The sequence below is a fragment of the Diceros bicornis genome, chromosome 14, assembly GCF_020826845.1.
Source record: "Diceros bicornis minor isolate mBicDic1 chromosome 14, mDicBic1.mat.cur, whole genome shotgun sequence".
Classification (NCBI taxonomy): domain Eukaryota; kingdom Metazoa; phylum Chordata; class Mammalia; order Perissodactyla; family Rhinocerotidae; genus Diceros; species Diceros bicornis.
Genome location: NC_080753.1, coordinates 20,203,398 through 20,227,851, shown reverse-complemented (window position 1 = coordinate 20,227,851; position 24,454 = coordinate 20,203,398). Strand labels below are relative to the sequence as shown.

Here is a 24,454-nt window from a genome sequence, read left to right as displayed (position 1 = left end):
TTCCATGCCCATTATAATGCTTACCTAAACATTTCCCTCTGTTTAGCTGCGGTGCTTCTGGTAACGACTTCTAGTTGGCTGCTGGGAAGTATTTGCCAGCCTTTAGCAAGCCATATGGAAAAGAAAGAAGGAGAGAGAGACAGGGAGAGGGAGAGAGAGAGAAAGAGGGAGGGAGAGAGGGAGAGGAAGAAAGGGAGAGGGAGAGGGAGCGAGAAGAGAAAGATTGGAAGAAAGGGAAGGAGGGAGCAGAAGAAAAGGGGCATAATTTTTTCATGAGTGGCCGTAGAATTACAGAGAATAAGGACTTGAAGCAGGGTTATCTGATTCAGCCTCTGCAATTGTAGATGAGGTCAACCAGAGCATGACTGGCTCCGGGTACCAGAGGAGGCAGAAAGGTGGCATGTGAACTCAGATCTGCCAACTCTTGTTGACCTTGCCCTGTCCTGAAGTTCCTTCTGTCCTCCGGTGGTCTTTTTTTCTCTGGAGATCTTGGATGCCTAAAGAAGAGATTAGAAAAGCAGCATATGGTAGGCCAGGCTCTCTTGGGAAGAGATAATGGAACTAAGCTGAAGTTACAGGTTTTTCCATCATGGTAACCAAGAGAGTCAGCGAGTTCTGGGGAGCAGGACCACACGCTACTGCTGTGTGGTTGTGCCTCCTATGAATGGTCCCGCCCAATTTCTGACAGTCATTTAACGCCAGTCAAAGCCATGTTGGAAGAAGTTATTAGTAATGCAAATGTCAGGTTAAAACAGGAAAATGATCCAAACATATGAGGTTTTCAGACTTTGAGAATATTGTTGAAATTCTTATAGAAAATGGAAAGACAGCCTCCCCTTGAGGAATGATTTATTTACTCTGTTGAACTCAAATCAGAGCTAGCAGCTCTAATCATTCAGAATGAATCTAATTGACTTTCCGTTAATGGGAAAGCCAGATCCAAGTGAATTCTGCTCAAAAACCATAAATGCTATAAAAGGGAAAAAGCACCCAAAAATAATCCAAAAGATTTAGAATTAGCCTCCACATGCTTTAATCTGATTGTGGTATATTAGAATATTTTTGGAGCATTTGTTGCTAATGTGTATTTTTTGTGTGTGTTTGTGAGGAAGACTAGCCCTGAACTAACATCCATTGCCAATACTCCTCTTTTTGCTGAGGGAGATCCTCCCTGGGCTAACATCCGTACCCATCTTCCTCCATTTTATATGGGACGCTGCCACAGCATGGCTTGGCAAGGGGTGCGTTGGTCCATGCCTGGGATCCAAATCTGTGAATGCTGGGCCGCTGGAGCAGAGAGCGCTGGGTACTTAACTGCTACACTGCTGGGCCGGCCCCCGTGTATTTTTGACAATAGGGGCAAATTCATCTGTTTTTTTTTTTTTCTTTTGCTGAGGAAGATTTTCCCTGAGCTAAGATCTGTGCCAATCTTCCCCTATTTTGTATGTGGGACGCTGCCAAAGCATAGCTTGACAAGCGGTGCATCGGTCCGTGCCCAGGATCCGAACCTGCGAACCCAGGCCACTGAAGCGGAGCACACCGAGCTTAACCACTAAGCCACAGGGCTGGCCCCAAATTCATCATTTTTGAGAATTAAAAATGAGTTGCTGAGCATGAGAAGATTTAGTCATTAGTGAAGTAAATATATTTTTTCTTCCGAGCAGACTCTTTCCTTCACTTTAACCAGGTACTGTCATTTGTCAGAGAGACTGGGGTCATGAACGTAGCTTTGAGGGAATTCCCCCCAGTTCACTTATTTCAATGATAAAGTCATTCACATGGAACCACATTGCACTTGGATTCTAGTGTTGAAACTACTTCTTTAGGCCCGATTTGCATACGCTAGAAATATTGAGAGCTGGGACAGAATTAGTGAAGCATCCACGTTGTCTACCATTTTTCTTTGCAAGTACTAGGTAGCAAATATACTTTGGATGAAGGAATCCATGAGTGAATGAAAGTCAGACTGAATCATTTCATCATGGATTACGATTTAGATGTTCCTACTCACATAATCAGTCTGCAGTGATTACTGGGTTGTTGCTGTGTGTAACGCAGCATGAGAGGCACAGAGTGAGACAAACAGATGTGTGTAACAGCAGATGGTTTCTGCCCTCAAGGAGCTTAACACACTGCACAGGGCGGAGCCACGATTCTGAGCCTTTTCCTCCTGGTGACATCATGGGTCAAGTTAGCTACGGCTACACCATCATCCGCCGTGGTCCCCTACCACTCATTTAGAGGCCAAGGTTCCTACCTCTCCTCCCTGCAGGCCTTAACTCTACCCCTTCTCTCTACCTTTCCACCCACTTCCTATGTCAAGGCCCCTGGTGGGAGGACCAGTGCTGATGGGTGTGATTCTTCATCTGTTTGACAGCTACCGAGTATTATTAGGAGAAAACCATATGAAATTGCTGCTTTTGTAGGTCAGAAATAGTTAGCTATCAATAATTTCATATGATTCAATCAAATTTTAGCATATTTGTATGAAGTGGATAATCTATATGCTTTTGGAAGTGTTTTAGATTTTTACAAGAAGTTTGGTCTCTAGGACCCTCCCTCAGACAGACAGGTCCAGTGTCAGAAGCTCATGGGTTTTGGTTGACTGTGCTTCTGGGAGGTGAGAGCTGATGAGGTTTTGTTCATTCCAGCTTAGGTACCCTGAACTGGGCGGCTGCTTTTGGTGTGAAAAGTATTTTGAAAACTCTTGTTTGTTTGCCAGAAAAATCTGATTTGGATAAATACGGCATACAAATTTCAAAGTAAATACAACTATATGAAAAGGTCTAATAGCTTAAAACTATGTGACTTGGTGAGATCCTGTTTTAATATAATCTCTCCTGTTTAAACCCATGCTCCCTAGTGCTCTTTTAGCTTGGAAACCTACCAACCGATTTCATTTGGATTAAAAAACATGTAGTATTTTAAATAACTCAGGTAATACATAAGATACATGTAGATATTAATACATATATATACTCAACCAAAAAAAAAAAAAAAAGAATAAAAAGAAGAGGAAGAGGAGAAAAAAAGAAAGAAAACTTAAACCTCTATGACCACAACATAGAGAGAGCTGCTTTTAATATTTCAGTGAAGATGCTTCTAGACTTTTTTTCCAAATAGGTTATACTTTGAAAATGCAAATATTCTTGGAAGGTTGAGGGGAAACTATTAATCACTGGGGGTTAATTTATATCAAATGCTTTCAGAACTGGAAGTGACTTTAAAATATTCTAGACCAGTCCTCAACCAGGGGTGATTTTACCCCCAGGGGAAATTTGGTAATGTCCAGAGACATGTTTGGTTGTCACAGCTTAGGGATGCTCCTGGCGTCTATGAGGTAGAGGCCAGGGAGGCTGCTGAAGTGCACAGCGCTACCCTCACAACAAAGAATAGTCAGCCCCAAATGTCAGTATTGTCAGTAGGGTGAGAAAGCCTGTTTTAGACCAATTCCCTTATTTTCAGAGTAAGGAGTCCAGAGCTGGAAGATGATTTGCACAAAGTCATTCAGCCAACTGGTGGCAGGAGAGAGATTAGAACTCTTGCCTCCCACCATGCAGTCCAGGGCTCTCTTCGCTGCACTGGAATGAAAGGCTTTTCTCCTAATATCTTGGTGAGACCAGCAGTGTGAATTGAGAAAATACAAATTTTGATAGCCCAAGGGAGGCTCAGGAAAATCTGAAGGGATCATTCTAAAACAGAGGTCTGGGAGGAGAGATAGATCCAGTTAGTAGGAGGTGAGAACCTGGAAACAGAGGAGAAATTAATAGCCGGAGAGCAGAGTAGGGGCGTTGGTAACCAGTTCTTGAAGAGACAAGAAAGAGCGGTGGGAATATATTCCCCCCAAATATTGCTTGCTGGCCAGTTTTATATGGATATTTTTAGGGTGACCAACTCATCCAAGTTTGCCTGGGATTGTCCTCGCTTATAAACGGAAACTCCCATGTTCTGGGAACCACCTCAGTTGTGGGCTAACCAGGACAGTTGGTCACCCTAGGTCCCATTTCCTCACATAAAAATACCTGATAAAAGTTATTCCGTCAAACTGCAAACTAGTTTGGCGTATTGGAGAAATTTGGTGAAGGGTACATGGGACCACTCTGTACATTTTTGCAACTTCCTGTGAATATATAATTATTGCAAAATAAAACTAAAAAAATAGTTTAATAAATGTGATCTGAATGAATAACTAACCTTCTCTTAACTGAGACTTCAGAGTGCTTTCATGTGGCCAGATGGGACAGGCAGACCAGAAAGTTCTTTATAAGGGTGTCATAGGGTCCCACACCTGTGGGCAACAACTTCATGGGGTACACAAAAAGGGCAGTGAGGGTGCCATTTGGTCACTGTACAAACGGTATGGTTGGCATTTAGGCATGGCCATAGGGTTCCTTAATCTTGAAGTAGTCCAAGTCTTCTTATGGTGGAAAATAGTGCAGTTTGGGGAATAAAGAAGGGAGAATGGTTTATACAAGAGAAAAATTACAGAAGAAGCCTCCATAGGAGTTATTCATTTATTTATTCATTCATTCATTCGTTCATTATGGTACCAAACACTCTGCTAATTGATAGAGAATAAAAGTTAAATGAGAGCACTTGTCTTCCCTTGAAGGGTTTTTGGTTTGGCGGCTGAAAAAAGGGTATTAAGGAAAAATACCCCATTTTAACTACAATGTAAAATATACTTCTTTCATAAGAAAGAGAAGGGAACATTAGCTGAATACCTTCTAGATTCAAGTTATTGGGGATGTAAGTTAGACAGCTCGGATCTGTGTCTTCAGGGAAATAAAACAACTGGACTTTACAGAGGCACCTGGAGTTTTCAGTGTATGGACATCTTTAAAAGGACATTTTAATTTAATGGAATTTCTATTTTTTTGGAGGAATGTCCACAAATTGGAAAACGTCAAGTAAAAAGTGTCCCTGATGGGCCTGGGAGCCTGAGCACTGGGTGGAAGTTTTTGACCAGAAGACTTCTCATTCTATTCCATATTTCTTAGCTTTTTAGGTTAAATCTTGGAGAAATTTTATCTAATTTTCCACCGGGGGTCAAGGGCATATGCCTCTTTCACAAGGCCAGGGAAAGTACTATTCTACAGGGTTTGATTTCAGCCTTGCTCGACTCTTAGAAGTGTCACAACCTATTTGCTGAGGCCTGTAATTGCTTTCTCAGGGGGTACAGGGTCTTTCCTTTTACTGTTATAGGTCATCCTTCCTGAGAACAGGAACTCTTGAGATGGATTCTATTTTAGCTGCAAATGAACACTACTATGTGTTTTACCAAGAAATGTATAGCAGGCACTATACTTTAGTGGATCAGGGGAGAAAGAGAGTCAGAAAACAGATGGTAATGGGGGAAAGGAAGAAGGAAAGCACAAATATGCTCAAACAGGAACCGGAAGTAATGGAGGCAAACCTTACCCTCTTCTTTTCATTGAGAATTGCCCATGGCGGGGAAGTCAGAGCGGCCATCTTGTTTTTAGGTGAATCTCTTTTAAGGGTTTTGTCTTTAGTCTTTAGCAAAGAAGATAAAGCCGGAAGAATTACTGGGCAGAGCTTTTAAAAAATACCTACCCCCCGAGTCCTGCCTCCAGAGATTCTGAGACAGTTGGTCTTGGATAGGACGCAAGTGTCAGTATATCCTTGAAGCTCCCCAGATGAGAGCAGTAGTTGAGAACTACCATTTAGCATAGCCCCCTAATTTTTACAGATGGGGAAATCAAGTCCCAGAGGCATTAGGCAATTGCCAGAGCCAGAGGTGGATCTAGCACCCAGGTCTCCTGCTCCCCGTGTAATAATTTTCCAATAATGCATTTGGAAACTCCCACATATAAAGTACAAGACCAGGCACGCTACAGATGCTAGAGAAGTACCACTTCTTTCCCTAATGGACTTCCTATTTTAAACACCTAACATGGTACCTGGCACATAGCAGCACTTAATAAATATTTGCTGAATGAAGGAGCATAACATGCGTTTAATTTTTCTCCCACCCCTACCAGAAGCATTTAAAATAACATGTCCTAAGGTGCTAAAGTGAAATGAAATGACTTTCGCATTCAGTCCCTATCTTAGTGTTTGTTACCTTTTTGTGACTCAACCTATGAGACGATGATTGAGTAGATCATAGAAGTGATGGGAATTTCCATTAAAGTAATGAAGTAACAGTTGGCTTTTCAGCTTGAAATTCTTTCCCTTGTTAAAGAAAGTGAAACATTATCTTGAGTAGGGTAGACTATTTAAATCCTGCTGAATGGGTTTTCAATGGAAGTGATTGAAAAAAACCATTTTTTACTTTTTGGAGGAATTTGTTCCATTCTGTCTCGTGCTTCATTATAAACAGTTTTTTTTTTTTTTTTTTTTTAGCAAAAATTATTCCTTGTGCCATGAATGTGTGGTGAATTCCTCCCAACCACATTTCCACACAGACCACAGGTCTTTGCAATTTTTTTGTGTGTAAAGCCCCCACTGATGATGGCTTAGAACTGAAACCCGATCTAATGCCACTAAACTCTTGGATTGAGAAGGGTCTTAAAGTTGCCTTTGGCAGTTTAGACAGAAGTTAACCCAGGGCCTCTGGTGTCTCTCCTTTACTAGGATTGTTGATGATGCAAGACAAAGCCTAGTTCATACTGGACTGTAAGCTTTTGAGGGCAGGAAACAACTCTGTTTTCCTCACTTTATTCTTCACACATAGTAAGTGCTCTAAACCATGCATTTTCATTGGAGCTGACAATGCCCCAAGTGGTGAAAATGATTCTGGGGGGAGGGGCATGAAAAAAATCTTAGAAATGGTTTATAGCCCTTCAAAGGGTCATAGTACATAAACAGATACACAGTATATCTGTGGCATTAAATTTTCATGGGGAAATTGGGTGAAAAATGTCTAAACATCTCCTTAGGAGAGTCATAATGAAAAAATGTTGAGAAACATCCTTCTATACATATTTATTGACTGACTGAATGAATGTAATGTATGGCTGGAGGCAATGAAATATTCCTGGATAATTGCTCAGAGATGGTGCTTCGTGGATCCATTGTCTAGAGCTGGACAAGTAACATGAGAAAAGACTCCTGTATTCAGAGAGTTAGCCAACTGCCATAACATTTTGACGTCAGTTTGAACTGTTCTCTACTTTTCCAGTTGTCATTTTGATTTGAGATTCAAAGTAAAACCACAGGCACCACGGCTCCTTGGTCTTGCCTATTTGCGTGTGAAAATGGGAGAACTGTATCGTTTCTCTGAAGGTAAAGAACCTGGATACCATGAGAGAAGCAGTGGCAAGGAGCAAAGTAAAGCAATTTCACTGGAATTGACCCACCAACTCTCTCTTACAGAGCATCTCTTCAGCTGTGTCTTAGTTCAGTTATGGCTGTACCACTTAGATTTTGATAACACATGAATCTTAGTTTCCTCATTTCTAAAATGGGGACAACGGTAGGTGCCATAGTCACATCATAGAGTTCTTGTTGGTATCAAATGAGGTCATACATGTGCACAAACACTCTAAAGTGTAAGTTATTAATTGTAGTGTGTTATTATTATCCCAATGATTGAAATATTCTTAGCAATAGATTCCCTATAAAGAAGCCAGGGAGAATTTGAAGGAATAAGATCTTTCCATGCTGAGGGCAGTCAGTGGGCCCTGGGAGATGCCGCATGACATTCCACATGGTTGTACTTGGATGCAAAAAGAGCTGAGAAATGAAGCCTCTGTTGAGCAGTTCCTTCCCAGAAATGGTTTTGTACAATGGAAGGGGAACATAAGGAGGACAGCTAACAGACTCTGCCACAAAAGGCAATAATTTAAAACTGTGCCTAAGTATTCATTTTCCCCAGTGCAAGGGTACAAGAAGTTAAACCATCCTGGGACGGTCCCCTTGAAAGTTATCCCAGTTCCAAATCTTGCCCCCCATCTCTGTCCATGGGTCTCTGCCTCCTTGCCAGAGCACTTCCTTCTTTTCACTTTCGTTGTGTAAATTTCTACATTTTGAGAAATACCATGCACCTATACGAGTTTCTTTCATCATAGGATTCATCCCTCACCCTACGTGAGTTTTTCCCTAAGTCCAATTTATTCAATCTGGAATAATCTACCATCTTGGAAGGTTGCTGAGGGGAAAGTAGGACAGTAGGGCATCACAAGGCAGTCTTTGACATTCCAACACCTTCAGACTAATGCACTGGAGATGTGGGCACAATAAATCTGGTCCCTGTAGAGCTTCCCACGTCAAGACAAGGGACAGTTGCACTTGCTTATTTTTCCAGTTTTCTGGAGTATTGTTGGAACACATACACATACACACTTGAATCTTCTGAGAACAGAGATTAATTCTCAAAGAAATTCCAGTTTCCATCCACAAAGAGGAGCAGAAACACTTTCCTCGCCACCACATCATTTGGTAGACTGCTTCTCTCATCGTAGGGTTAGTGATTTAAGTATTAATGCAGAGTAATTTTAGTTGTTTGAGTTTTTTTCCCCCCATTAATCTTTGACTTTTAAAAGTACTCTTAAACCTTCTGAAAATAAGAATTTTGAAGCATTGGAATTATCATTTGCAACAGTCCAATTAAATCCCTGTACAAATGCCATCCCCTTGCCCAGTCCCTGTAGGGGGTGGGAACAGTTTCATTCTTTCACGTATGACATTTCTACTTCCTTCCACCTGCTTTCTCCTGTCACGCTTATTTGTGCCTAAATGCCTTTGCCTGTCCTGTTTCCCTGACTAGGAATGCCCTTTGAATAATTTTCTTTCATCTTTCAAGACCCAACTCAGTTCTCACTCTCTCCATGAAAACTTCCTGGGCTTCTCTGACGCACACTGTCCTCTTTCTCGGACCTTCCATTGTGTTCCACAAAGTCGAATAAATAGTTGTTCTACATATTTTCTCTCTGTTGTCAATGTTGTATTTGCAGATACACATAGAAGCACTTTATACATACTTATCGGCTGAATGAATGTCAACGTACGACTAGAAACAAGAGAACATTCCTGGATAATTGGCTCTCACCAATAACAGTGTTTCTTAAAACTCTTTGGGAATGAGGAAATTATCATATAGTTCTTTATTCTCACTAGTTTTGCAACTTTGATCAACTTACCTAACTTCTTTAAGTTTTAGTTTATTTGTGTATAAAACAGAGATAAGATAACCACTTTGTCCATTTTTTGGAAGAATTAGAAATAATATAAGAAAAGTGGGTAGCTCATTGCCTGTCATTAATAGGTGCTCAATAAATAGTAACTGTCCTTACTATTATTGTTTTTGTTGTTGTTATTCTCCACAGTACCTAGTATGGTACTGGGCATGTTGATTGACTGTTTAATCCTGTTCAATGTCCTGTAGTGTCCTTCTTTGGTCTGACTGTTTCTGTGTGGTTAGTTCATTGCATTAGGGTGCAAGAAATCTGTTGAGGGAAATAAGTTGGAGGGGAAACAAGAAGACCCAGTAGGAGTGCCATATCTGAGCACCGTAGACCGAGCCAGGTAGAAATGAAAACTTTCCAATGAATTTCCTGGACTGGCGTGAGGTGTTGCCCCCGTACCTTAGTTCAGACTACGTGAGGAGTGTGATAAACCAGGACTCTGAATAGTGGCTTTCATGATGTGGCTCAGATAAAAATCTTACCATTCAATTTTTTATTTACAACTTAGAAATTCTAGATTGGTTGACATTGACTTAATACTTTAAACCAACTGATAGGAAGAAAAATCTGTTACTGATTTACTGGCCTTCTTTCTTTTTTCCTCTTTCCTCTCAGCACTGACTGAAATTCTCTCCAAAACAAGTACTGGGGGCCTCACAGTGCTCAGGGAACTGATGGGGGGAGGGTGTAGGATGCGAGGCATTTGCATCTCATTGTTGGCTTCTAGGGTTGCCTCCCTTCTTCAAACATTCGCTGTCTGGCAAACCTCTATACTTTCCCATCCTCAGGGAAGCCCTTGCCCAGCAGAGGGTCCCATAAACAGGAATCAGCAAACTTGGATTCTGTTCCAGGCGGGCTCCCTTAACAGCCCCTCCCACAAGCTGTACACATCTTAGTAGATACCCTCCCTGGACAGTCCCCTAGCTTTGTGATCTCATCCCCAGATGGGAGGGTCTTGAGGTGGAACATTCCTATCAAGAAGGTAAAGTTACAAGAAGAAAGAAAAGCTGTAATCCCACCATAGTGGGAAGCTCACACTCTGTGTTAGGGTCAAGCCTGGTATAGGGCACCACAAAGGAAAGATAATAATTAAATGTGTCATAACTGGGTACCAGATACAGTGCTAGGTTCTCAACGTGTATTATCTGATTTATTTTTCATAACAGTCCTGGATAGTGGAACTTATTATTTTGAATAAATTAGGCTCAGAGAGCCTATGCAACTTGCCCAATATCCTATGGCTGGTAGGTGGTGGAGCTGAGCAAGGCACTGCGTCTGTAGGGCTTGCTGGCCTCACTAGGGACTTACAGATCACAATAGAGAACTGTGCTCAAAGAAGCGGTGAGAGAACACTGGCCCAGGAGGTGGAGCCCTGGACTCTCCTCCTGCACCGCTGGTCTTTTGAAAGCCAGGGCTTGGACCTGGCCTACGTCACGCCCACTGTATCTTATTTGATAAGTCGTTGCAGGACCAACAAGATTCAAGGGGTGGGGAAAGGAACTTTTTCCTGTACTTCATCTTCATGTTGTACTTCGTGCTCTTCAAAACGCCACAGGAAATATTATTTCATTTGATTCTCTTTTCTAAACACAGCAGCTGGAGAGATTCTTTTAAAACTCAGGTCAGATTCTGTCATTCCTCTGCTGAAAACCCTCCAGGGGCTCCCGCCTCACTCAGAGTCAAAGTGAAAGGCCTTACAAGGCCCTACCCTGTCTGGTCCCGCTGCCGTGGGACCTCAGTTACTGCGCTCCTCCCACTTGTTTTGCACTAGCCTCCCTGGTCTGTGAATGCACTGCCTCAACCTTGCTTCAGGGCCTTTGCACTTGCCGTTCCCACCACTTGGAATGCTTTTCCCCTAAGTGTTCTCTGGGCTCCCTTCCTTACTCCCTTTGGGGCTAAGCCCCAGTAGTGCCCTTTTAGAGATGCCCTCCCTGGTCACTCCCCGGTGGTCTCTGTTCCCCTTCCTGCTTTACTTTTTGCCAAAGCGCCTATCTCCATTAGAAATTCTGTGTGTTTGGCTTCTTCACGTGTTCATCTGCTTCCCCCAGTGAAGTTCCAGGGAGAGAGTGACTTTTGCCTATTTTTTTATGACTCCTCAGGCACTACAACTGTGCCTGGCCTTTAGTGACGATCCATAAATATTTAGAATAAAATATTGAATAAAAGCATGAATTCTCATAGCAGTATGTATTAGTCAGAGCAAGTACAGTCATACGCCGCATAATGATATCTTGGTCAACAATGGACCGCTTAGACAGCGGCGGTCCCGTAAGATTAGTACCATATAGCCTAGGTATGCAGTAGGCTATACCGTCTAGGTTTGTCTAAGTACACTCTATGATGTTTGCACAATGACGAAATTGCCTAGCGACGCATTTCTCAGAATGTTAAGCAATGCCTGAGTGGATTGTGCTCTCAGCTTTACAGATGAAGAAACAGAAGCCCAAGAGGTTGGGTGTGAAGTCATGAGATTGTGGCAGAGCCGGCTTTAGAACCCAGGTGCCATGACCCGCAGACTTAGGCCTTTTGGGCAACAGCTTGCCAAGTATCCATGTGGCTGCTTCCACGCAGGGACATGAACGGCTCTGATATGGGTTCAGGATGGGCTCGATACACAGACATACAGGCTTTCACGCACAGTGGGAAGAGGGTACCACACTACTGCTGTTTCCTGGACAGAGAAATATGCATCTCTGCCCGCTGGGTTCAGATCAGTAGTAATTACGAGAGTCTGGAGGGAAGTGAGAAAAAGCATCAGGGACATTTAACAACCTTTGCTGACCTGCAAATTATTATTTACAGTAACACAGAGCATTTCCTCTGTGGAGGCAAAGACATAGAGTATATTATACATGTGTTTTTTTTTTTTTTTAAATAAGCCTGAATCCTCATTGCTCTCTCCGGAAGCAGACAGAGAACAGAAAGGATGACTGGGCAGGTCAGAGCGGACTTACCCTTAGGAGATGAAAGGAATGAATCCTCACTGTTCTTTATTAAATTCCTCCCAGAAACTCCATGTAGACGATATTAGAAAATCTGAGAATCACATCGTAAACTCTTGAGAGGCTGGATCGGGTCTTGTTTATCGTGCTTCTCCTATTGGCTTAGCGCACTGCTTTGCCATGGCAGATCTGGAGAATTGTGTTTGAATTGACTGCCAGGGCTGGGAGGGGCTTTGATTCTCGTCTCTTCCAACATTGTCCTTGGGGCATAGACCATCAGCCCATCCCTGGCCTGGAGCTGCCCAAGCTGTAATACCTCCCCTGATAGGGAGCCCATTACCTACCACAGCAGCCCATTTTTCTTATTATACCGCTTATGTTGAGCAACTGTCTGCCTCCTGTAAGTCCCACCCTTCAGTTCTAGTTCTGTCCTCTGGAGTGACAGAGAATAAATTTACTATGTCAGTATCAGATAAGTGTTTTTATTTTTATTTTTTATCCCCCAAAGCCCCGGTAGATAGTTGTATGTCATAGTTGCCCATCCTTTTTGTTGCTGTATGTGGGACGCGGCCTCAGCATGGCCGGAGAAGCGGTGCATCAGTGCGTGCCTGGGATCGGATTCCGGGCCACCAGTAGCAGAGCACGGGCACTTAACTGCTAAGCCACGGGGTCGGCCCAGATAAGTGTTTTTACATGCAACAAACAAATACCATATGATTTCCTTCATTAAGTAGTAGATAATAACAACAATAAACAAACACATAGAGACAGAGATTGGATTGGTGGTTACCAGAGGGGAAGGGGGGAGGGAGGAGGGCAAAAGGGGTAATTCTGCACATGTTTGTGGTGATGGGTTGTAATTAGTATTTGGGTGGTGAACATGATGTAATCTACGCAGAAATAGAAGTATAATGATGTACACCTGAAATTTACACAATGTTATAAACTAATGTTACTGCAATAAACAAACAAACAAACAAAAAGTTCTCATTGTTTCACTGGCTGTAAAAGCCAGAACTTGGCGACTAACATTTTTTGAAGCCGGATTTCCCTGAAAGTCCTCCCAGGATGTGTGTGTGTGTGTGTGTGTGTGTGTGTGTGTTACAGGGTGGGAACTGTGTTTCTAGCGTGATGGTGCAGAGCATGGCGTTGGAGTCGAGCTGCTTGGGCTCAGATCCTGGCTCTCACACAGCTATGTGACTTGGGTATGACACTTAGCCTCTCTGTGTCTCAGTTTCTCCATCTGTGAAGTGGAAATAATAATAGTGACACCTTCGTGGGGTTGTTGTGAGGATTAAATGAGCTAATGCCTGTGAAGCATTAGCATGGTGCCTACCTAGCACATAGATGGTGCTTGATCCTGTGAACTCTTGTATGCTAATCACCCTTCCTTCAAGAGGAAGTGCTGCTTCTCTCCGGTTATAACAGGCAGAAGAAACCTGGGGATGCTTGTGGAATCGTCCACGGTGCCTCCGCCTTCAACGCTGCTCTGCTTCCCTCCCTCTTTCTTCTCTATCCGTTCCCAGGCCCCTCCCCAGTGGTCTAGTCCCCAGAGATGGTGTTCAGCTGGACAGCCACCCCTGCCAGGTGGCTGTAACACTTGCACTTGCACAGGGGACCAGAGAAATCCAAAATTCTTCAAAGTCCAAAGGAGTGACTCTGAGGGTGACATCTCAGCATGGTGAGTGAGAAAGGGATATTTGGGGGGATAAACGTTAAAGTCTTCCCAGTACCTCTCACACTGCCTGCCCGTCAACTCACCCACTTGGCGCACTGGTTGGCTGTGTCAGTGGAATCATGCCTTCCTGCCAAATGTTTTAAACTTGACTTTGTCTACCTCCCTAAGTTAAGCCCTTTGATATGGTCAAGGCTGCACGTTACAATGACTTGCCAGATTCATTTAGTCTGAATTAGTGATAAATCACATAAAATGATAAGAAGAAAACATGATTGACAAATGGTATTAATATTCCAAATGTTGTGTGGGAGATCGGGATTTGGCCACTCTGAAATCTATCTCTTTATCTTGGTTGTTTTCTCTGAGGACATTTGACCTCCCCCACTAACTGCCTAAAAAATTTGACATGGTAGCTCCTTCCTGGAATAGATCTATCATGATGGCTGTAAAGATAACGTAGGGTAAATGTTACAATAGGAAAGGCACCAACAAACCCCTCTTATCAGAAGTTCTGTCTCTCTGGCCACATTCTCTGGATGACCCCGCGAAGAGTTGCCAGACAATCATTTACATTTATAAGGGAAATCTCCATTTGTAAAGGTATCTCCCTCTCTGTTTGGAGAAGAGAGGGGGATGAGCTCATTTTTAGTGACATATCAATGTGGAAGGTGAGGCCTTGGGCTACATAATAAACCTTACTCTTGTTTACTGTGCTTTAGTGGTAATCTCCTGTAACTGACTCCCCCCACCCCCAAAATCCTCCTTTGTCATTGGCTGAAAATGATATTTAAGACGAGAATTTCTGCTATTGTGTTGAAAAACGCAGTGTCCCTGCTTTCTCCCATGTATACATGTTATTAAACTTGGTATTATTTTCTCCTGCTAACCTGTCTTGTTGATTATTTGGCCAGCCAGAAAAACCTTAAGGGAAAGGGCAGAGGGAGATTCTCCCTCTTCCCCCGACAGTTTGATGGGCTAAAAAAGAAACATAAAGAAAGGAAGCTGACATTTCTGAGGGCCTGTTATGCACCAGCCCGGGGGATGCTGATCAGATTCTCCCTATTTTTAAAGATGAACAGTGAGCTGCCCAGAGTCCACTGCAATGAATCAAGAATTCCAACCCTAATCTGTCTCCATCCAAAATGAGAAGGCTCAGGGGAGTGGGGGAAATTTGGAGCCAGTGGTAGGAGACCTGGTTTCTAATCACAAGTATGGGACCGAGGGCCGTCTTCTGCTTCTTCACGTGTAAAATAGGAATGAGAATATCTACCTTGCATTTTTCCCAGGATTTGTGAAGTTTTTTTTTTAAAATCATTTTATCTATGTATAATGTTTATTTATGTGCACATGAACAAAAACATCTCCTCCCCAACCCCTGAGAAGTATCAAGGCCTAGTGGAGAGTAAGTGTCTCTCCCCCGGTCCCGAGTCCCGGACCATGCCCTAGATGTAACTCCTTAACCATGTCAGTGTTTTGTTCTGGTGATTCCTACCACAAGCTGAGATAATTCCCTCTGCATCTGTTTCTTGAATTTGTCCAATTTAATCTGCAGCCATTCTCCCCCTGCGATGACAGGGATTTTAGCACACTTACACTCTCTCTCCTCTTCCATGGATTTTTGTACATAATACTATTATCTTCAACCACTCTTGTGGTTACTTTCACAGTGTAAATAATATACTTAAGTCCTCATTTTGTGATTCATTAACTTTTAGGCGGTATCCATTGACTTGCCACTAGAACAGAAGTGACACAGAGGTGAGGATGTCTGTCCCTTGGTTCCTTGATGCCTCTCAGGGCCCAGAACAGTCCAGACACAGGGTAGGTGCTTACTTCCCACTTGCGTGGAAGACTGTAACAGGGGGCAAGAGCACACCTCCCCTCTCCACCCTCCTACCTCCCTTCTCTGAGCTGTAGTATTTACTTTACCCTTTCAAGGTTTATAAGATTCATATTCTAGGTATTCCAAGTTTTATCTGCAGGTTGATTTAAAAAGCTGAAAAGCAATACAAAGAATGTAAAGTATTGTGATTATGAAAGTATTATATGCTGCAGAGCCAAGTAGTTTGACCAAATCCGCATCACTTAGCAGGAGCCCTCAGGGGAGAATGTTCCAGAAGCCAAGAGCAAATGGATTCTCTTTTTTTTACACAGCAAATGCCATTGCAGCCAGTTGCTCTCTGTGGAGGAGAGTTGGGGGCTGTAAAACTCCGAGAGGCCTTTAATTAATGACCCCACAGGCCCCCCGCCATTCTTCATAGCTCAGGCTCTGATTTGGGGGTCTCATCAGGGCTTTGCTGGGAATGGTGCCTCCACTTCCAGGCCAGTTCTCTTCTTGTGTGTATTTTTGGGGTGTCAATTTTCCACTCAGCTTTATGCATCAATACGATCCCATCTTTGTCTTCTAGGCATTTGTGAAATTTTATGGATTGCTGCTGGGACCCTTTTGTGTTTGTTATGGATTTATTCTTTTGTATTTATTTACTGTTATTTCAATGAGGTTTGGGAGGTAGGAGAGGTAAAGTAAGCTCAATCTACCATTTTGAACTTTAGCACTTAATTTGAAAATTTCGAAATTAATAAATATTCCTTCATTGAACAGCCCTGAGACCTTATGGTTCAGGGGAAGAGGGTCATCATTAGCGGGTTTTTGATGGGGTCAGAGAACCTACACTTGCATCCTAACAACAATGCCATTTCACGTCCTTATAGATAAATGAATATTCCCACCCGGACTAACTTGACATGTTCATGTGTCCACGAGATGAGAATAGACAAAAAAGTACAGGAGCAAGCTATGGGAATGAGGGGAAGAATGAAAGAAGCATTTATAATTTAGTTTTTAAGTCCCAATTATTGTTATATATGGGGACCTGTTTTGAAGGCAAAAGAATCAAGACTCATTGCGATAAGGTAATGTAGCAGAAAGTGTTGGGTTGGTGGTGAACAGAAGGAAGTTTGAAACCTAGTTTTGTCTCTTAAACTTTTTGCAAAATGGGTACAATAATATCATCTGGTAGGTTGTGGGGAGCATTGAGCCCAGTGATACACGGAAAGCACCCAACACAGTGCGGTTCTTGGGGGATGTTAATCCTGGTCCCTTAGAGGCCAAGAGATGGACCAGCACAGAAGAAAGATGAAGGATCTTTATGCCAGCTCTGCTTAATTTATTGTAGTCAGTTTCACATCTTTATTCTGTATTTCTGTCTATTTTTGTCTATTTATCTCCCTGTCTCTCTTCCTCTCCTACCCCAATCCCCAAAGCTAGTAAAATCTTTAAGCATACTTTGAAAGAAAATTGCATGGTATCAGCCACAGGAATGTGCTACCATTTCATGGTGGCCACCACAGCTCTCTCCCAGGACCCCAGATGGAGCATCGCAGCTGGGCAGAAGAGCCTTGGTGGGGGGCGGAATGTTTCCTGGGTGCTCTTTCTGTCCTCTCAGTCATTTCCCTTTAGCTAAAATGATCCCATAGTTATGCGACAAATTAGGCCCCTGTGCCATATAGATGCCATCCTTCCACGGCCAGGGGCTGTGGCAGCATTCTACTGAGTTCCTCATCATGGGACTTATGTGAGTGTAGCCCGGAAAATTACTGTCAGGCCCTGAGCGAAGCACATTATGGAACAATCAGGGCTTGGCAGAGAATGATTTTAAAAGAGCTTTGTTTTTTCTACAGCACCACTTTCAAACACACTTAGGCAAATTATTCTTCACTGTCTTGGGGCCAGTGACAGGTCCACATGACCTCCAGGAAAACGGGCATGCCCCTAGCCCGCCAAAGTCCCCGGGTAGCCCTGTCCTGTGCGCACCAGCCTCTTGTCTCTAGACATTTTTCCAGGGGTAAGGCAGATGCCACCATGAGCTCCCCAAACTCCCTGAGGTCAGCACTCTCTTCCCGTGAGGAATTGGAAGCACATCTGCCCGAGTTTGAATCCTGGCTCCACCCTCATTGGCTGTGTGACTTTCAGCAGGTTACCTAACCTCCCTGTGCCTCCGTTCCCCAGCTCCAAAGTGGAGTTAACAATAGAACCTACCTCAGAGGGTTGGAATGGGAATTCAGTGAGTTAGTTTCTACATGAAAAGCCCTCAGGACAGACGTTCTCAACTTTGGTGGCTCAGACCCACCTGGAGGGCTTGTTAAAACACAGGTGGCCTGCCCCACCTCAAGTCTCCCTTCAGTTTGCATTCCTGACAGGTTCCCAGGTGATGTCAATGCCATCTGACTGAGAAGCCCTGTTTTAGAACAATGTCTGGCACAGACGAGTGCTATATGACTTATTTGTGACTCATTATTTACTTGGGAATTAAAAAAAAAGCCACAGTATCTTTGGCATACATGGCATGATTCAATAGTAACAAGTAGAAGATTCTTGATATCAAGTGGATTAGCTAGCACCTAGCCCCCCCCCCATAGCCTTCGAAAGCCTATAGGAGGATTGGAAGACGGTGGGGACTGGAGACCAGGAGGGCAGCCCGGAGGCGTTTCAGTGTCCAGGATCCCAGCTGGCCCGCCCTCTGCTGCTGAATTTATGGGTAAAAAGTGAGACAAGAGCTTGGGAGCCAGAGAAGGTCTGCCTTGCCTCATTCCCCAAGTATTTTGGGCTCAGTGTGGCACCAGGTGTTATGGGAAACAATGACACAAATGATTGGGTCCCTGCCTTAAGTGACCTCAGTTAAGGGGCTCAGTCCAACACACACCAAACAATATGCAAACATCGTCGGCACTCAGGGCCTGATGCGGTGCCACTACAAGCGCTGTAGGAGGTGACCTGTGGTCACAGGGCTGGAGAGCATGCGTCACACTGCCCAGCATCCAGAGCTTGCTCCCCCGCTGAGCAGCTGTATGGCCTTGGAGAAGATGCTCTAGCCGGCTGAGCCTCGGTTATCTCAGCTAGCATGGACAGGACAGCCTCCTCCCAGGTCCCTGTGTCGATAGGAAGCACTGCACAGGCCCGTGAGGGCAGGGACCCCAGTCTGTCCTGTGCCTGCTCTCGCTGGTCCTCCCGGCATGTGGAAGGTGCTCCTTACTCCTTGTAGAATGAGGCACAGCTGAGTAAAGCACTCGCAGTGTCTGGCTGGTGGGGGCTCAGCATGGGTGACTGTCCTTACTGCTATTGTTGTTTTTGCGAGGACTGGCCAGATTAGAGGTGACCAGTGAAAGATGTGGAGAGTGCTCTGGACCTGGAGGGATGGATGGGATGAGGGGGAAAAGAAAGGAGAGTATTTCAGATGTGGCCGAGCGTGTAAGCAAGATGGGGAAGTAAGAAGGAGCACAGTGTGGTCTGGGGAAGCGAGGAGACAGGAGGGCTGAGGAGTAAGACTGCTGGGAGGGGGGCTTATGGGTGAGGGGAGCTCCAGGATCTGAGCTTCCAACAAAAGCGTCCATCTTCTCCCATCCTCTTCTCATGTCATTCTGACACTGTGGCTGCATAAAAAACAAAAGGCAAAGCGCCCAGGTCATGGTTTCTTCTTGTTTCCCTTCTAAGGGACAAATCATTTTGGTAACGAGAATCAACTTGGGCATAAAGGAACATTTCTTAATGTTCTCAGATCATTTCTCGGTGTCTTAGATCATTCCACGCATCAAAACACGGCTTGGGTCCCAGATGCTCGCATCTAGCTTACTCTGATATCTAAGACATTAGAAAGATGGCCTCAAAATACAGTGTTCTTTCACCTTATTTAGTTCCAAAGCTCTTTTATTCTCTAAAACATAGATGTTTCAGGAATGGCCTTGTTGTGGACTTCTAGAAAGTCTAGATGCCAATGTGGTGGCTCATGTGTCCTTAGGATGAAGAATCAGAGGAATCCGAAGCTCCCTACAGAAGGCTAGTGGTGATGGGCTATTAGCACACCCAGCCTTGGAGAAAGAAAGGTTAGAACACCTGCCAAGAGAGAAGAAGGTGCATCCTGTGTTCCCACTGGGCAGCTCTCGGGACAGACTGTAGTTAACTTTGACCTTTTCTGATTACTGCCCGCGCCCCATCCCCCACCTCTCACACCTACACAATCTACTCTCAACACTGCCACAGGGAACCTTTAATAAAATGCACATCTGAGTGTTCTATCTGCTTTTTCTTTCTGGCTTGTAAACCTCCTGTAGGCCCCCCAAAACCACAAGATTGAGTAGAGTTTGGCATGGGGGCTCTTCCCTATTTGGCTCAAACTTAACTTTCCAACTTCATCTCTTGTGCCTCTTCCTCTTCCCGTACAGGACGGCGGTGGCTCCTGAAACTGGTGTCCTACCTAGAAAACTCCTACTCACCCGTCAGGCCCCAGGCAGTGCCACCTCCCTGCCAGGCCTAGTTAGAGGAAGGCACTTCTGCTGTAGCCCACAGTTCCCCAGCCTCCAGCCTGGAGGGAGAAACAGAATTCAGCAAAGCTCATTTCTCCAGCTCTGCCCCACCACTGACTACGGGCACCCCAGCCATCCTTCAAACACCCCCTCCTCCGATTTTCCTGTGAGTCTCCAGAAGGTGTCATCTGCGTGCTCGTGTGTGCAGCTCTCTATCTCCATGGCCTTTGTCACTTCTCTTCTCTGCTGTGGAGAAGCATGCTGCCAGGTCCCCACAGCTGCTATCAGCATGCTCTGGTGTGACTGAGGCCACAGCGCTGTCCCCTGCTGCTGCCTGCGGAAGGCTATGCTTTCTTTCCTGCAGTCACATGTGCGCTGGTCTGGGTCACAGCTCTGAGCTGCAGTGTAACTTCCAAGTGGGGACAATGGGAGAATAATTCTATGAAGAGGCCATGAATAGCTCACACTCACCAAGCCTTTCCTGTGCACCAGCAATGGTGCTAAACACTCCTGTGGATTGTACATTTTAATCCTCATATTTACCCTGGGTGCAAGTATTGTTATTATTCCATTTTTCAGGTGAGGGCCACACCACCAGAGCCTTGCTTAGGTTCTCATGGCTGGTAAAGGGTGACTATGTGTTTAAACCCAGGTCAGTTTGGCTGCAGAGTCCAGACCCTTGACCATCAGGTGGTGTTGTGTCCCTGTCTTGGTACGTACACCAGCTCCCAGGAGATGGAGCACTTCCTTACTCAGTCTATCAGCTAGAACTCTCTATTTTACCCCACAACAGTGTCTGGCACATGGTGGAAGCTCAATAAATATTTAGTGAATGAAGGAATAAATAGAATCTCATTCTAATCTGACCCTCTCACACCTAACTGGTGGGCCTGGGGAGGGTCTCCACATCCTTCCTCACCCTTCAAAATCAGATCAATAATATTGCTTAGATGGGGTTCTTAGAAACCAGGCTGAGATGCTAATGTACAGGAAATGGAACTCACATCTCCCCATGCCTTAATGGCAACAGCATAACCCTCGCTGGGTTTTGCCCCCACCTGCTCATACAGGCCTCAGTCCTCTGCAGAGCCCCACCTGATCCTGGGAGAATGTATCCTGTGTGCCAGCAGTGGTCACCATGTGGTGTCCTCTGCTTCTTCCTCTCCCCCTTGAGTCCTTCCCAATGGTGTCCCCTCCCCTGCCCCTGCTGCCTGCACCCACTGCGAGAATACTGTCGTCATGTTCAGGGCCATCTCCCCTGCGAGTGGCCAGCCCTCAAAGTGGCAAGCCATTCTGTGTTCTGTTCAGATGTGAAAGGGCCACTACCCCACTCTGTGTGACACACTTCAATCAACTGGGACTCGACCAGGTGGTGACATGAATGCCTGATGACTTACCAAGTCCTTTAGAAATCCTATCCTCCAGGGCCGGCCCCGTGGCTTAGTGGTTAAGTGCGCACACTCCACTACTGGCGGCCCGGGTTCGGATCCCGGGCGCGCACCGACGCACCACTTCTCCGGCCATGCTGAGGCCGAGTCCCACATACAGCAACTAGAAGGATGTGCAACTATGACATACAACTATCTACTGGGGCTTTGGGGAGAAAAAAAGGAGGAGGATTGGCAATAGATGTTAGCTCAGAGCTGGTCTTCCTCAGCAAAAAGAGGAGGATTAGCACAGATGTTAGCTCAGGGCTGATCTTCCTGAAAAAAAAAAGAAATCCTCTCCTCCAGCTTCACACTGCAGCCCCTGTCTCCACAGTGAGGGCCCAGACACTCCTTTGGAGCTGGCTGGTGTGTGTGGGGGTGCATGTGTGTGTGTGTGTCTGTGCTGTCCTCCCTCCCCCTCCTCGCTCCCCACACGACACACTAGGCTGCTCATTCCTCTCCTCCCCCATGATGCTAATCCACCTGTGAATATAGATGTTTACGGGTCTTGCTTCCTCACCCTGTTCCCCACTCAGCCAGCCACATATGGATTCACTTTAAGGATTATCTGGGACGCCCCCCCCCCCCCCCGCCACCATCCACCAACTACAGACCTAAGAAGATCAGCTCCTCAGTCCAGACATCAGGTGAGCCAGCCTACTGGGGGGAGTGGGGGCGTATTGAACTTTATCGACAGGTCTGGCATTTCCAGATTTAAGGCCTGGATTTACTATGAAGCTGATGAGGCTTAAGTTTCAAGACGTCTTTCCTCCATTTGCATGGGAGAGGCCCTAGTGCTCATATGTCTTTGTAAAATTTGCAAAAGTAAGCTATTTTAACGCAGTCAGTTAAAGACCGATGGATGTCTCTTTTCTTCCACTCACCTTCCTTCCAACACCTCCCTTCCTGTCAGGTGACATTGGAGTGGCCATAGGCATTTGGGGGATCTAGATAAAGGGCAACTGAGTTGGGGGTACATAAGTTCAGGTTTATTGTGGTGTATCAATGTGGTTTGTCATCATTTCCGTGTGTGGGGTTAGGTTATTGTAAACCCTTCCGGTATAGGAACGACAGGAATACCCCTAATACCCACTGGGTGGGCTCACCCCACATCAAGGCATAAAGGTGCAGGGTCGAAGTCATCGCTCATTTTGACTGTGTCCTAGGGCACCTCGCACTGGTACCATGAGAGTAGTGGGGAAGAAGCAAGATATGAATGTGTGGAGGCCAGAAGCCGTGCTGTGGAAAGTTCTCCCCATCATCAGGTGCCTAAAATTATACGTGGAAGATTTAGTTACTTCATCAATGTCTAATCAAAACCGTTCCCCAAAATACCAAAAAACAAATTTTGATCAACCATGCTAGAAGAAAGAAAATTGCCTTTTTCCCCCTCTGTATAGAAAATAATACTTAAAAATCATTACCTAAAGAATGACGCATCAAAAAGAATTCGCAAACAAAAATGTAGGAAAACCTCTGATAGTATAGAGCTGTGTCAGAAAGTTAACTGATAAAAATACTACAGGTATTGGTTTGGATTTTGCGATGTTTGTGATATTTGATGGCTTTTTTTTTTAACTTTTGTAATATCTTGTGATTTCTTTTCTCATTCTAAATAAAAATTCACATTTGTAACATAATTTGCAATAAAATTTGTTATTTGTAACATAACTGTATTTTTTTCCTTAAAATCTAATTGTATTAGCTGTAGGCCCCACATAACCTGGATCTGCCCTGGGCATGGAGTCAAAGAGTATTTGGACCTCTGCCCCCTTCTGATCTGCAATGTCTAAAGAGCTGGGGTGAGGCAGGGAGAGAAGCCATTGCCAGAGTTTCCTTCCCCTCCTCCACTTCCTGTCATATGCAGCCACGGCAGCCATTAGAAGGTTCCCACTCCTGCAACCCATCAACTCTGGGTATCTTTCTAGGCTTTTTCTCCTCAGATCTTCTCACTCTTTACCAGTTCTCTCAGATGTGATGCCTCAGACCTTGCAGCCCAGCCCAGCCTCAGCCGAGACTCTGAAACTAGTTGCCACTTGTCTTATGCTCTTCAGTCTCCCCTCCTGTACCCAGCCTGACCCCAGCAGCCCCCGTCCATGGGGTGATGTTGGGTCTTTCCTTCCTTTGTTCTCCATTCTCTCTACGGAGGGTCTTGAGATGTGCCCAGGATAGACAAGGCTCCATTACCAAACAAAGATCTTTTCAACATCCTCATTTCCTTCAATTCTGGAAAGAGAGACCCAGAAACATTACCTATTGCCTAAGTCTACAAGGCCAGAGATCACAGGGGTGAGGGAGCGGTGTCTCCAATACCTTTTGAGTTGTTGATATTTGCATTTGAGGTTTCAACACAGACATAGAAAGGCATGAGGACATCCCTATGTCCTTCTCTCCCATCAGTGTGACGGCTTTCCTGGTCACGTGTCAACTTCACTCCCACTAAGAGGAAAAAGTATTCAATTTGTAGTTGAAAGATGTGATTTAGATATTGGCTCTGCTACTAATCTATTGAGCGTCCTTAAGCAAGTCACTTCTCTCTTGGCCTCATTTTCTCATTAATAAGGCAGTTGGATGACATGATCGCCACAGTCCCCCAAGCTAGAATTTATCAGGCTCTATAAATCCCTGTGCTTGCAAAATTCTAGTTAAACAGATCTTAATCACTTGTAATCTTCACAGAACTAGAATTTCTTTTACTTCAGCTCAGCTTAAGGAGAAATCACAAGAAAACAGGTTCACATTAGGGAAAAGGGACAGAGAAAAGACCCAAATTTCAGTATAATCCTTTATACTAACTACAGCTATGTCTATAATTTTCTATGGTCATCATACAGTTAATACTCTAAAAAATACTCACTTATGTTTATTAGGCTTTAGTGACTAAGGTAGCAAATCAGTGAAAATATTTTAGAAAGATTAGCACCTAAAAGGTGGACTTTTCTTGTTGTTATTTTTGTT

At 44.5% G+C, this 24,454-nt stretch overlaps 1 long non-coding RNA gene across 1 annotated transcript in view; it reads right to left on the bottom strand.

Annotated features, from left to right (window-relative positions):
• The window catches only part of LOC131413606 (uncharacterized), an 83,801-nt gene extending 71,594 nt beyond the window's left edge, over positions 1 to 12,207 (bottom strand). The window contains exon 1 of the long non-coding RNA XR_009221989.1: positions 12,104 to 12,207. This is a non-coding gene — a long non-coding RNA (uncharacterized LOC131413606). The remainder of the gene's footprint in view (positions 1 to 12,103) is intronic.
• Positions 12,208 to 24,454: the final 12,247 nt, after the last annotated feature.